This window comes from Erpetoichthys calabaricus, chromosome 17, assembly GCF_900747795.2.
Source record: "Erpetoichthys calabaricus chromosome 17, fErpCal1.3, whole genome shotgun sequence".
Classification (NCBI taxonomy): Eukaryota; Metazoa; Chordata; class Cladistia; order Polypteriformes; family Polypteridae; genus Erpetoichthys; species Erpetoichthys calabaricus.
The window spans coordinates 53,625,605-53,641,207 of NC_041410.2; the positions used below are offsets into that span (position 1 = coordinate 53,625,605).

General features: G+C 39.4%; 1 protein-coding gene across 1 annotated transcript in view; it reads left to right on the top strand.

The window, feature by feature from the left end:
• The first annotated feature begins 2,216 nt into the window (after nt 1-2,216).
• tmem266 (transmembrane protein 266) overlaps nt 2,217-15,603 on the top strand; it is a 481,028-nt gene continuing 467,641 nt past the window's right edge. Inside the window, exon 1 of the mRNA XM_028823201.2 lies at nt 2,217-3,051. The gene's annotated coding sequence lies outside the window, so the exon portion shown is untranslated. The remainder of the gene's footprint in view (nt 3,052-15,603) is intronic.

The window sequence follows — 15,603 nt, forward strand, 5'->3', positions numbered from 1 at the left end:
CCAACCAGTTTCTTAATTAGAGGTTGACTCTTGTTGTTAATTATACCCATTATTTAATTCCATGGCTTGCTGGTTCTCCCAACCTCAGGTACCTCAGTTGGTCCTTTCATTCTGACATGGCAGACATTTCCAAATCGGTTGATTAAATTTTTTCTAAGGGCACCAGGACGGTGTCAGGAGTGTTGTGTGATTGAAGAATTGAGGCAAAGGTTAAATGTAAGGTTTTTAAGATGGTGGCATGAACAGCAATGTTAAAAAGAGCACAGGACAAGATGTGGCAGACATAAGAATGCTGAGATGGATGTGTGGAGTTACAAGAAAGGAAAAAATAAAAAATGAGGCAATCAGAGATACAACAAAAGTGGTATGGATGTGCGATAAAGAGAGACAATGAAAATCTGGGCAAAAGAGTGATGGGAATGGAAATACAGGGGAAGAGAAAGTGAAGAAGACCAAAGCTGAGGTGGACAGATAAAGTACAAGAAGATCTGAAAGAAAAGGGTCTGACTGAGAAGAAGGTGCAGGACTGAGCTGTATGGAGAAGGTTGATCAAGCACATTGTCCCCAGATAGAAGTGGGAAAAAATGAAGAAAAAGAAGAAGAAGTCTTAACTAATAAGTCAATTAAAATGTAGGTAAAAGAAGTCAGTTAGGAGCAAAAATCAGCCACTAATTAGGTAAAGTTAGAATGAAAGCCTTCAGACACTGCATCCCACCAGAATTGGAGCTGGTCACCCCTGCTCTATATAACTTATATTTAAATGAAAAGTGAAGAATTTCCTATAAAGATATTCATTACTGCACTCCATCCATCCATCTATGTTTTATCCATTAAAGCCTTATCAGGAGCCAATCCATGGGTCATTGGGCCTAAGGCAGCAGTCCATTGTAGGGCGCTCTGACACGTACACAGTCATCTTACTCTCCTCAGTCAATCTGACCTTCACATCTTTAAATGTGAGAAGACTCAGAAGGATACTAAACAACTCCAAGTGGACGTGGGAAAAACATCCTAACAACACACAGACAGTGACCAGGCTGGATTTTTTTCCCCCTGTTTAGTGGAATTATGAGGCAGCATTTTTTGACAATTTCTAACCTCTGACACTACAGAGACATCAAAACTTCATCCTTTATGTTAATTATTTTTTTAATTTTGCATCCTTACTTTCAAAGTTCCTTATTTAGCTGATACCTTTATCCAAGGGGACTTACAACATTTGATAGAATTGGTTAAAGTTCTTTTGTTTCTTTCCAGTTGCAGCATTGACAGGTGAGGAGACTTGCTCAGAGTCACATAGTGATAGTAGTGGGATTTGAACCCACAACGTCAGGGTTTAAGGTCTAAAGCCTTAACCATTACACTACACTTTGTGTTTAGTTGCTTGTTAATAGGACAAATCAATGAATCCCACCACAGTAAAATGTAATTAATGTGATACTTAGGAGGACACAGTGACCACAATAGCTTTAGTTTTTGTGTTTGCACGTTCTCAGATTAGTTGGCTGGCTGGCTGACATTGTTCGCCATGATAATCCTGATGTCATCTCCACCAAGTAATAGAATGACATGTCTCTGCATAAATGTCCTGCAGCCAATGACGTGCACGTCATTTTCTGTTTACAATTCTGAACCTGAAAGAGTAAAAAGTCAATTCACAAGAGGCGTCATTTGTTTCTATCGACTTAGAAGTACCGGGGCCGTTCTTATGCTTATTTAACGAGTGTATTTTCCTGGTGATTCCTATTGCAGAAGAGATGCCGCAAAGTAATATTTTCAAAAACATCTTGAGAGGTGGCGACTACAGTGTGCGCTGAGATATTGAGAAATATGCAAACACGTGAAAATAGATAAGGACTCCATTGCCGGCGCAATACCAAACGCAACGCGCAAAGTGAAGAGGAAAGGAAATGGACAATTTAAAAAAAGACCAGCAGTCATGCAAATTAATAAATTATGTTTGATCTCATACAGACTTTTTAATACGTGATACAGCAGTACTTACTACTTATTTTCATGCGTTATACGTGTTATGCAAAAGCACAACCCAAGTGAGAAAAATTTTGTCTTGCATTATTCACTTTTTATAATAAAAGCCGCAAGAAGAAATGTGAATGCATATTAAAAGCTCCCATCCCTTTAACACGCCACTCTTTAATTAGAAGGAGAGCTTGATTGATGTGGGCTTTGTCCATTCGAAACGCAGTGCGCCTGAATGGCAAATGTATAAGCCAATGGACATTTTATTTTTCTCCGTATGCTTTCTCAGATATCGAACGCTTAAATAAAAATAAAAAAGATTCCATACAAAGCAGAAAAGCTCCACATCGGTGCTTCAATTGGATTTAAGAAACAAAGCTTTTTCGTGCGCGCGTCGCTTTAGCAGTACGAGTGCCAGAAAGTACCCGTCCGGGGTTTCCAGGACATTACGTTACACTGCTGGCTTATTAGAGAGATCGTGTCAGCTCATCGGGAGTCCCGCAGCGGGACCCACTCGTCTCCTGCATGAGAATTCCCATCATTTTTCATCTCGGGCTCATCGGGTGATTATTTCCGACCTTTCGTCTGTGATTATGACTAGCGATGTGAACGCTAGTCTGAGCAGTGCTTGGAATTGCGAGCCAAAGGTAATCTTTTCAGCACCTGGACAGCTCCACGCCGTGGAAAACGTCCGTCGTACACTGGGAGTCCCCTAAACAGTGGGGAAATCCTTTCTGATCTAAAACGATCCCGTTTTTTTTCTTCTTCTTCTCCTTTTTCTTCTTCTTCTTCTTCTTCTTCTTTTTTAAATTTGCATAATGTCACTGACAAGCGAGTGCGAGTTTCGCAGATGGTTGATTGCATCTTGGTAAATAATGACGCTTGTATTTGCAATTCCTTCTATTCATCACGCCCGGTTTTCTAAGCAACTAAAGGGTTGCTCGCCCACAGCAAGGCTGCCAACCCGAAGCTTGAAATACACCGAAACAGATCATCAACAAGGGAGACATTGTCATCGTCACGGGGGCACGGGAAGCATATGTACTGTTTGGACAATGTAATCACAGAAAGGTACGTTTGCTGCTTGCTCGAAATCGTTCGGTATTTCACTGTGTGCAGTTTTTTCCTGTAGGGATCAAACCGCGTTCTGCTCTTGTACCATTAATTACATGTCTGTTATGAAAGGATTTGCTGATGCATAAAAACGCTTGTATGCCTTTAATCTGAAGGAACTGGGTATGATCGCAGCTCTGATGTGTTGTCTGTTTCGAATCAGTATGCGTGCTGTTCTTCAAGCAGCACGAGGCCTTGCTAATGAGCAACACGAAGGGGGATTATAGGAGAATACGTGGGCAGATTACGGAATAATACTTCGGGTTACCGCTTTGCTGTTTAATACGGAGAACGATTAGTTATATTAATGGCTGGAAAGGTTAAGTGACCCCGGAGTGGATTAAAGGGGCTTGTAAGTGAAAAAAAGTAATTTGCCCTTTAAAATGTTAACAGTGCAATAAAACTGGGTGCTAATTTATTTTAGTCAGAACTTAGTGTCTGCTGTTTTTTTTGTGTGTGTTTTGTTCCGTCGTCAAGACCAATGAGGCTTGCAGTTATGATATGGGTCAGTACTCTGAAGAAACTGACACCAGTGGGCCTAGTGGGTGAGATCAGAGGAGAAGGCTCACCAGGAGCACTGAGGAATGCTTACAGTACTTAAGATGAATGAGGCTGCCTTTTGAACCCCCCTGAAGTAGGCGACTCACGGAGGTTTGTTGAAGAGAGTGACTTGTATACAGTTATCAACACTGAAACTTTTCTATCTATCTATCTATCTATCTATCTATCTATCTATCTATCTATCTATCTATCTATCTATCTATCTATCTATCTATCTATCATCCAGATAACGTGTAAATTGGCATCTGTTCATTTTTCTTTTGGTAATTATGATAAAATGTTTTATTCATATTTGCAGTAACTTAAAGAAGATTTACAAACAAGCAATTGCCAGGTTCCAAATACATAGTATATAGAAAATAAATAAAACACGGGACAAATGAATTTTTCAAAGTAATAAAATATTGTCTTCAATTGATATTTGCAGTTTGCAATGAGAAAACAGAAATCTGCAATTCCAACTTTAGGATTTCACATTGGAAAGTATAAAGGGCACACTGATTATAGTGTTACCAATCTTGATGAATGTAATCTACACTGGGTGTCAAGTAATGAACACGTCCCCTCTGGAAACGCATCTGTTATGAGCTAGGGGTCCCAACGCATATAATTCTCAAACGGTTCCAAAAAGCACATTAAAAAATGCCCACCAGAGGGGGGATATACCACAAAACCCCAACTAGATAACAGGGCAAACACTGGATCTTTATTAAAATAAAATATTTATTATTAACAAAATGCTCAGTAGCATGAGAAGCTCTGAGGAGTACAAATAGGAATTGCCTGGAAAAGGAAAGCAATCCAAGGTAATCACAGTCCCAAAAAAAGAATCCAGAAACAAAGTCAAAAACAGAGCAGAGGTTCAAAAATCCAGAAGTTCACAAAACAGCACAAGGCACAGCAAAACACAACAACTCATCAACTCCAGAGTGCATTCACAATGAACAGCCAGGAAAAAGGGAGACCCTCCGGATTTATAGGGTGCTGATCAGCAGGTGGTCCTGCCCTTTAGGGAACCACCAACAAAACACATGGGATACAACAAAGGCATTGGTACACAGACACAATGAAAAACAAAGAATGCAAATTATAAGCACAATCAATCATAAGGTAAAGAAAAGAATAAAAATTGAACAAAAACAACATAAAGCAAAGATTTGAACTCCGGCCAGAGGAGGAATCCTGGATGAAACACAACAGTGTCAATGCTTTGGCTTCAGTTTCTACTCATATGGGATAAGATGAGTATGATAATGACTCATCTTCTCTCAAATGAATGAAAGAAAGTAAATAAGGTAAATGGTAGGGAAAATACTCTGTAAATAAAGAATAGTCTTGAGTCATCGATGCAAATGTGTCCAAAAATGGACATCCTTTATTTACACCAGAGCTGCGGAGCAACCATGTGCTCTTGTGTGATGCAGCATGGCAGACTGACTAAAAAGACAAATCTGAAGTACAGCAAATTCATTTACATATCATATTTAAATAATTTAAATTTATACTCCAATCAGCACACAGATAAATGGTACATTCTTGTAACATCCATAATGTTTTTAGTATAATCTAATTGTCCCAAGTGAGTTGAACAATTTGGAAGTCTTTGACACACACATTTATCTCTAAAGTGAAGCTCTTATTTATAAATTCTTAAAAATTAAAATGTAATTAATTTCAATGATCTAATTCTTCCCTTGGTTACAATATGCATTACATCTGAATTACACAGGAAAGGCACACCCATAACACTCATAATTTCACATTGAAATAATAAAAGACACTTTGGGATATATGTTTGTATTTTAATGCTACATAAGGAATCAAAAACATAAACAAATCTTGTTTCTTTCTATTATAAAAAAATCTTGGAAGGAGACGAGATGTGATTTTCACGGAGAGACACTTATACGTCCCGCAAGATTAGTCCATGCCCGGGGCCGGAAATAAAGGACAAGGAGTAGATGACAAAGTAGAATGTCATAAAGAATTCAAAAACGTTGGCGCGGTACACATGCAGAGCATGTTAGAGATAATGGAAGTATGAAAATTCAAAAGTCTCAAAAAAAGGACAGGAAAGATCACATTAGCAAAAACAAATGGAAATTATTACTCGGTGAAATAATGGAACAGCGAAAAGAGATGGAATATATTGTTCGGATTTAAACTTTAAGTCAGAGACTTGTAGATCGTCTAACTCGTGTTGCCATCAGGGAAAAACAGTAGTGTTTCTTCCCAATGAAGAGGTGTATCCACAAGAATTAAAAGATTCCAAAAATGTTGGCGCAGTACACATGAAGAGCAGGTTACAGATAATGGAAGTACGAAAATTCGAAAGTCTCAAAAAAAAAGACAGGAAAGATCACATCAGCAAAAACAAACGGAAATTATTACTCGGTGAAATAACGGAACAGCGAAAAGAGATTGAATATATTGTTCGGATTTAAACTTTAAGTCAGAGACTTGTAGATTGTCTGATTCGTGTTGCTAGCGAGAATTAAAAGATTCCAAAAACGTTGGCGCGGTATGAAGTCCCGTGAGATGGAGACTTTTAATATGAGATTCTTTCATGTCACGCCCTACTTACAACTGTTTTCAAACAAGACCACGGTCATCTAACCTCAGTCATGTGAATGCTTTTGGCAGACAAACTTCCTGCACTCTCAGCTCTTATAAATTTTATCAGGACAATAATTTTATACGTTCTAGATGATCTAGACATCAATGACTAAGCAAAGAAGAAAGAGCATGGACAAACATTCAAAAAAGTCGTTTTATTTATTAGAGAGAAAGAAACGATATTCACTCACAGGCAGTTATACGTTGAGTTGTCACGACGTAAGTCCAAACATGGAATCAAAATTCAATGCGATCTTGAAGAAAAGTTAATTCCAAATATTGTTTTTACTAAGGTTTTAAAGTAAAAGTGAAAATAATGCATATGTAACAATTCCCATGAAAATAACAATCTCTTAAAATTGCATATCCGGTTAACCAAACCTGGGGGTGGGCAAGCAAAGTGAGCAGGTGGTGGAGCTCCCTAGTTTCCTAAATATTTGTACTGATTTTACATGGTGTGAGTAAAATAACCTGTGTAGTTTGTGAGTCTGTTTTTCTTATAGTTCACTTCCCACATGTTCATTGAGTCTGTACTGCTAGCCTGTGCTGGCTCCAGCCTTTTTGCTGCCCTAGATGTCTTACCCAAACCATGAAGTCTTGAAGGCAATTTCTATGTGCATCATTGCAGATTGAAGAGCAGAGGAGTATCACCCTCAAAGAGTCATAATTAGATTTGAGATTTGAGAAGGATTAAGATCACCCAAAGCCCCCCAACAGCCACATATTTAAGAGTTGACAAAATGTCAGCCCCCGATAATATTGCTACCCTGGGTGACTGCTTAGTTCTTCTATACGGAAGAGCCAGCCCTGCTACTAGACACAGGGAGACAGCAGTTTTGAAAGAGACAGTGGAATCAAGAGAAGGCACAGACAAATTAGAATTTAATCAGGGGTCATAACTGGGAAGACTAAATTTAAACAAACAAGGATAGGGACATGAAGTCAGAGTGGTGGTCAAATAACAGTGTAGAAAATCAAAAAAATATGTGCGAGATGTAATTCGTAGTCCAAGTGGAATAAAAACTCAGGCTATGAAGCAATTAAAGGGTATTCAGTCTTGTTTGCTGAGAAAGTGTAACACGCTGACTTTAATGCTTTTGTGGTAACGACATAACTCTCGTTCATCAAGCATAGCAACCCTCAACCAAAGTGTGTCAGAGTGGTGGCACCCATTAGAAAAACAGAAAGCACCCTGAGTGAACGCAAATCATATTTAATATTATCAAAAACACATAGAAGCAAAAATAAATATTACCAATAGATTCCTTAACCATCAAAACCACATAAAGTATACATAAATAATTTTTAAAGGCCAAGAAACATTTGGGGAAAATAAATTAAAAATCATAAGTCTAATCATGACTGTGTCCCAATGCCATAATAGATTCTGATCCTAACAGGCCGTTTTCAGCATCCATCCATCCATTTTCCAACCCGCTGAATCCGAACACAGGGTCACGGGGGTCTGCTGGAGCCAATCCCAGCCAACACAGGGTGCAAGACAGGGCGCCAACCCACCGCAGGACGTTTTCAGCAATGAATACATTAAGATACTTCCTCTGTCTTGGACTTTTATGTCTGCTTGTCTATTTTGCAAACATAAATATATATTTAAAGAAGATATCTTATTAAAACAAAAGTATAATAAGCATTTTGTATGAGTTGGATGTAATAAGTAAATATTGACATGTGTATTAGAAAAGCGGAACAACCAGAAGAAAACAGCGACTCTTTCGTAAGTTGCTTTGGATAAAAGTGCCTGCTAAGCAAATACTGTAAATGTAAATGTAAATTTGGAGGTCCTTTTATATTTTTATAATTGCTTAAGAGAATTACAAAACAAAGATTGTTAAAGGCGCCTTTGTCTTTTCTGTGAACTACATAAGTACCAAAACACCTAATAAACCTCATCTCCCCTGAGTGTCTCTCAGCCTGTATGTTTCCTGTCACACTATAACTCTTTGAATGAGAGTTCACCTCAACTTTCTACTGACATCTCATTTAATTTACTGCTTTGCTGAGACATCATGGATTATATTTAAAGGAGTAAGGCTTTCTTATGGTGCTGCATCCTGGTGGTCTACGACATCACTTTGCCTTAAAAGTAACATATCTGAAGTGTGTAATGCCTTCTCCTTCCTAACCTTTACAGATGTTCTGCTAGCAATGGGTTACTAGGAATAAAAGAAAGCTAACATAATCAGGAGGCAAGACATTAACCAAGAAAACAAAATCAGCATCAAAATCACAGGTCCGCCATGCCCTCGACCCTCTGCACTTCGCATACCAGGAGAAGGTGGGAGCAGAGGATGCCATCATCTACATGCTACACCGATCCCTCTCCCACTTAGACAGAGGCAGTGTAGTAAGAATTATGTTTCTGGACTTCTCTAGCGCCTTCAACACTATCCAACCTCTGCTCCTTAGGGACAAGCTGACAGAGATGGGAGTAGATTCATACCTGGTGGCATGGATCGTGGACTATCTTACAGACAGACCTCAGTATGTGTGTCTCGGGAACTGCAGGTCTGACATTGTGGTCAGCAGCACAGGAGCGCTGCAGGGGACTGCACTTTCTCCAGTCCTGTTCAGCCTATATACATTGGACTTCCAATACAACTCGGAGTCCTGCCATGTGCAAAAGTTCGCTGACAACACTGCTATCGTGGGCTGCATCAGGAGTGGGCAGGAGGAGGAGTATAGGGACCTAATCAAGGACTTTGTTAAATGGTGCAACTCAAACCACCTACACCTGAATATCAGCAAAACCAAGGAGCTGGTGGTGGATTTTAGGAGACCCAGACCCCTTATGGACCCCGTGATCATCAGGGGTGACTGTGTGCAGAGAGTGCAGACCTATAAATACCTGGGAGTGCAGCTGGATGATAAACTGGACTGGACTGCCAAAACTGATGCTCTGTGCAAGAGAGGACAGAGTTGACTATACTTCCTTAGAAGGCTGGTGTCCTTCGATATCTGCAATAAGATGCTGCAGATGTTCTATCAGATGGTTGTGGTGAGTGCCCTCTTCTACGCGATTGTGTGCTGGGGAGGCAGCATAAAGAAGAGGGACGCCTCACGCCTGGACAAACTGGTGAGGAAGGCAGGCTCTATTGTAGGCATGGAGCTGGACAGTTTGACATCCGTGGCAGAGCGACGGGCGCTCAGCAGGCTCCTGTCAATCATGGAGAATCCACTGCACCTACTAAACAGTATCATCTCCAGACAGAGGAGCAGCTTCAGCAACAGACTGCTGTCAATGTCCTGCTCCACTGACAGACTGAGGAGATCCTTCCTACGCCACGCTATGTGACTCTTCAATTCCACTGGGGGTTGGTAAATGTTAGCGCCATACAAGATTATTGACTGTTATCCCTGCCTCGCACTCTCCACCTTGCATTTTTTAACTTGCACTGTGTTTTTATCACTCTTTAATTAATATTGGTTTTATCAGTATGCTGCTGCTGGAGCATGTGAATTTCCCCTTGGGGATTAATAAAATCTATCTATCTATCTATCTATCTATCTATCTATCTATCTATCTATCTATCTATCTATCTATCTATCTATCTATCTATCTATCTATCTATCTATCTATCTATCTATCTATCTATCTATCTATCTATCTATCTATCAGACATCCAAGCCAAAGCATAATTAAAAAGTTGTAGTCAAAACACTTGGCCTAATGTTTTAAACTAAGAAAGTGTTTCCCTGAGTTTTGAAATGAGGATCCTCTATGGAGTTTATCCACAATCTCAGACAGAACGACACATCACTGTTGACCTTTTATCCTGTTGCACCTAAGACGTCACATGTCACACATAATCATTTCATTACTTACCAATTATAAAAAAAATAGATCAAAAGTGGTGGTTACCATGAAAATGAAGTAAATGGTGGAAAAATATCTAACATTGTTAAATACACATCAAAGATAAAAAAAATTACAAAATTTGAATTTTTCCAACTCTTAAAACCTAAATCAGAATAGTTAATATTGAGAAAAAATATCTCAGCTTAGAAAAACAATGAAAATAAAATAAACATTACTTTGTAACAACATGTCTGTAAGTATAGCTTCTGGGGGATTTGGGGACACTTGGGTCCATTTTGTAGTGAGGGTCTGTGTTGCCAAGCTTCCTTGTAAGGCGTGTGCACATGCATGGACACATTCATGTCTGACGTTATGACTGCCAGCTATATATGTTTGGCTTGAAGACATGAAAGAATTCTGATTACATTTTTTAAGATTGTTTTTTTTTTAGTCTGAGGGACCCACACACCTGGACTGAGGAAGCAAATGTTGGTTTTGCTTTCTGAGTGGTGTAGCTGGCTGTAACCTCTTCGTTTCCTGGGGCTGTTTTGATTTACCTGTGCAATATATTTGGCTCAGCCACTCTGTTGAGCTGGCAGAAGGAGTAACCTGTAACTGCTTTTCCTTTATCTGTCTGTTTATCTGAGGAACTGGAGAACACAACAAGCCATCATTCTTTTTACCTGCATTCCCAACCAACGTTCTTCTGAAATGTCTTGTTTATCTCAGCCAGTCTCCATCCTAGGTAACTGCAGCCGTTGTTTTTCTTTATCTGCACTGCAGGACAGTATGACCAAAGGTGTCCAGCGTGTTTCAGTGTGCCTTCTTGCTCTCAGTAGTAGACATTAGGGTTATACATGGCTGTCTAGTTTAAGTAAGAGTTATTTTGATTTTGATGTTGGCACCGTTTTTGTTGCAACTTCTGGTTTCATCCCACTAAAGGTGCCCTGTATTGCTCATCTTTCTTGATCTTGATCTGTGGTTTCTGTGATGCTGACTTTCCGTTGCTCACTTATGAAATATATTTATACATGATTCTGTAGTTATGACCATTTTTTTCTTCACATTTCATACTATTTAACCTTGGCGACAAACAAAAACAACACCAAATACCCAGAGGACACTAATGACAAAATAATGTTTATGCTTCATTATTAGTTGCCTGAGTTAGTCATGACACTATACTGACTTGGAAGACAGTAAAAAAACAAAAATGAAAATCACCAGGAGAATCAAAAGTTAAAGAAGAGCCAAAGGTCAAAACTGGAAGACAAGGAGATATTTTTCGTCAAAACCAGAACACAATCAAGAAATACTCATAGTCAAAACAATAGTGGGGATTTAGTAGGGACTAAATAATAATCTGTCAAAAGCAGTCAAGTTAAGGTTTATCCTGCAAACTCAGATACCCCAGAATCACTTGGGGGAGACCTTTTGTATCTTCGCAAAACTGACAGCACAAATGAGAGCACACCATTCTGGGAAAGAGTTCCATGGAGACGACAGAAACAGAAAACTGCCACACCAGCACCAAACAGGAAAGAAAATGGTGTTGCGATAAAACATTTAATTATGAACTTCTTTAGTACAAAGTCTAGCTAAAATTAAACCCCAAATTAGAATTTTTCGAGCCACAAAACCTTATTATCCATGTACAGATTGCTAGGAATTGTACAGGAATTCATACAAAAAAACATGAAATTTGAAGATCATAACAGACATGTGATACATACAGTAGACGCATTGGTAGTGCCCACGTTGATGGAAGAGGTTGTTATAATTTGGTTTGTTTTCAAGTCGTTCTAATGTAATATTACATTTTCTCCCGGGATTGTCTTTTTTTTTTAGTTGGTGATTTTGAGTTATGCAGGATCTCTTTCTGATGACACTTGTTTGTTTAAGCACTTACTTGCAGACATAAAATATTCTAATGTCTTCCCTCAACGCCATATTGTTTTATCATAGGCGCCACCATTTTACTTCAGTAAGTACAACAGTTGTAGGCTTGGATGGCATGAACAGACACCTGCAATATGTAGGTATGAAAGTCAGTACAAATACTTTCTGGTTAGACGAGTTAGTGGATAAAAACCTTTATAGTAATGAGTGCATTTTTGTTGAAAGGTTTTCTGTCTGAAGACCCAGTGTTTTGACCCTTTTGACTTTGATTTTCCTAACTGCTTTTCGGCTTGACGACAGATTGGTTTAAATGTTTGGTAAACAAACTTTGTGGACTTTTGATGATGATTCTTCTTCCTGTGCTTTTTCATAAAATTCTACCTCATCTCTCTTTGTGGTCGAATAGTTGTAGGGTGGTAGCTATCTAATAAAGTAACCACAAGGAGGCGCCAGAGAGCCCCAAACCATAGACACAGCAAAGTCCCACACATGATTAGGATAACACACTCGTATTCTCTCCAGGCACTTCTTCACAGACCTCTTTCCACTGATCAGCCACAATAAGACAATAAATTAAACAATTCTCTCTCCTTCTCCACCTCCGTTGATTGTTGCCTGCTGCCTCCCGATTCCCGATGTGAGGCAGCGGACTCTGTTTATGTCGGACCCAGGAATGCTTCTGGTGCAACTCCTTGTGTTGTCGGAAGCACTTCTGGGCCATAAAGAAAGTAGGAAGTTCCTCTAATGAGACTCAGGGACCTTGACAGGGCTGGACTTCTGGACTCCAATTCCCAAGCACCCATGTGGGTGTCCCAGCTGGGTTGCCATATAAAGACCACCGCCACCTGGTATATGGGGAATGGATCCATTCCTGAATCTCAGCTTCCACTGGTCCTTCCATTGTTCCCTACTAGCCAAACACCAAGTTATTTCTCTGATCTGCTGGCCAATTTGTTTTCAGACATCGTGCAGGCTTCCCGTCCAGGTGATGTATTTTTCCCAGTCTCACCAGGATAATCGTTCTCCTCCTACAATGACATCTTTAAACTTTGCCCTGAGAAAGTCACTCAACGTGCTTCTCCTCCTTCCCAAACCCATCGCTGACATTTATCGCCTTAAGGGGTTTACCATCTTCCCCTGATCGTCTGCATATACCGCTTTCCGAAATATTTTTCCTGTCACCAAAGATGCTCTTTGTTTGTTAATTATTATTATTCTTCCTAGGCTTTAACCCCACGTTGTATGCTTTTGCTGATTTTTGTGGAATTTAAAAACTCATTTGCATTAACACTTGTGTATTTATCTTGTGTTACAACTGATTATGAAATGTTGATGCACTGAATACTTATAATATCAGCATCTTTTAGCATTTAGTACCATTCTGTCAGACCTGAAATTAGCCATTAAGGTGGGCATAGGATATTTTCAATGTTTGTGGATTTAACCATTCTAAGTTGTGTGAAATGCATTTTTAATATTTTAAGTTTCTTGGAAAAATGTAAACAAATGTCAAGAGCATGTTGTGGATTTTATTTTGACATTTCTTTTGTCATGTTGTTTGTTTTTATTTTATATTTTTATAGCAATTTTGCTGATGTCATTTTGAAACTGCAGATGTGTGACATTGCTGGGTGTGTGATGCATATGTTGTGTGATGTGTGCAGCAAAGAGCATTCAAACTCTCAGAAATTAAGAGGACGACTTAGTAAGAGCAAAGGAAAAGAAAAAGAGTAAAGAAAAGAAATTCTGAAGAAAACAGATTCTGTTTACTGATTTCTTACATTTGGATTTAGATTCTGATTTCATCCTTTGAACTTTGCAAAAGAAACAAGTTGTGTCACAACATCCCCGACTATCCTTTTGATAAATGCCCCCAAAAGAAAGGCCCTAACTGATCCCTGCCTGTAATGGAGAGCAAATATACACAGGAATGAAAAGAAATGAACTGACTTAAACTTGCTTTCTTAGTGCTCTTTATTGTGCTGTATTTGTAATATTTAGCACCTTGATAATAATATGTAAACATCTTTAAAAGACAAGCTTGAAGTGGTTGCTTAAAAGAAGAAAGAAGTCTTCTGACACTATGCATAATTTCTTTTATTGATAAATATGTGTGTAAACTTCTATCAGATCGACCAGACAGTTTCAAATCTAATAGTAAAGGCAACTGGAGAAACTTGCTTTACTTACCACATCCCAGCTAAGATGGATAATGGTTGTCCTACTCAGAGAATACAAGATCAAAACCAATATAAATTAACCTCTGCATGCAAGTTGCAAACATGGCTTAGCCCAGGTGTATTGAGGGGGCACAGGGGGGCTGGGGGCCAGGTGGGCTACAGTGGAGGGCTGGGTTGGTCAAAGTTTTCAAGGACATGCAGGAACAAAGGCAGGTTTGACCTAAGCTGAGTCCCACCTTAATAGGATTGGTCTGCGGTGCCCCGTGTAATGGCACTATTGCACAGTTTCAGACTCTGGGTACCTGGAGCCATCACCGAATGACCAGGAGAATAGAGACCCCAACAGTGATAGATAGATAGATAGATAGATAGATAGATAGATAGATAGATAGATAGATAGATAGATAGATAGATAGATAGATAGATAGATAGATAGATAGATAGATAGATAGATAGATAGATAGATAGATAGATAGATAGATAGATAGATAGATAGATAGATAGATAGATACTTTATTAATCCCAAGGGGAAATTCGCATGATAATAAGTGATGACTGCCCTAAAACAAAAACAAAAAAAAAAAAAATTCTGGTTTATTCCAGAGGTGCCAATAACTATTCACAGTGACGTCCTGCAAATATATAGAGTCTCTCTGCTCTACCTCCTCAGCTAAAAGTAGTGTCTACAAGTCTGAACACTGGTCCAAAGATGACCCCTGGTGGTCTAGACTTTGGTTTTATACCAATAGTGCATTTGCCTGTCCAATCACTGTTTACGTCTTCTGGGGATCCCCAAAGGAAAATGATGTCAAGTCACACACCTGACGTCCTCCTTTTCACATGTGCAGTCTCACTAATTTAAACCTTGTTTAGGTGTTTGCAACCACATTGTCCAGCAGCTCGTTCACCTCTTCAGGTAAGTTGCGTGAAATTTTTTTCTCTATATACTCGTTCTCTCTCTGCTGGCAGGCTCTTACTCACAGCAATGTGCTCTTGAATTTCCGCAGTGGCTTCAGGCATGTGTTTTGCTGCCGGGCCGTTTCCAGTTGAAAGTACGCCTGGAGATTAAACAGCAGCTTTGGACACACTGCCTTGGTGTAATGCCAAATCAAACCAAGAGAAGTCAGGTGAACCCCAGAGAAATCCTGAGAAGCCCTCTGATTCACAAGCCTTCGAAGTAGGAGGTGACTAGGAAGAAGGGCACTAAACACCGGTGTGACATTGATCACTGCGTTCTCATTTGCTGGAGTGATAAAACCTGTGATGAGCTAAAGATAGCTATAATAACCACTACTTTAAAAACGCCGGCAAACTCGGCTTATCACATGGTCAAAGGACAAGAGGCCTAAACCAGAGGAGTAGGCCCTATAGCACAACATCCCATTAGTACATCAAGGAAGGTCAAGATTGGCTATGTTTGTGTAATTTCATCCATCC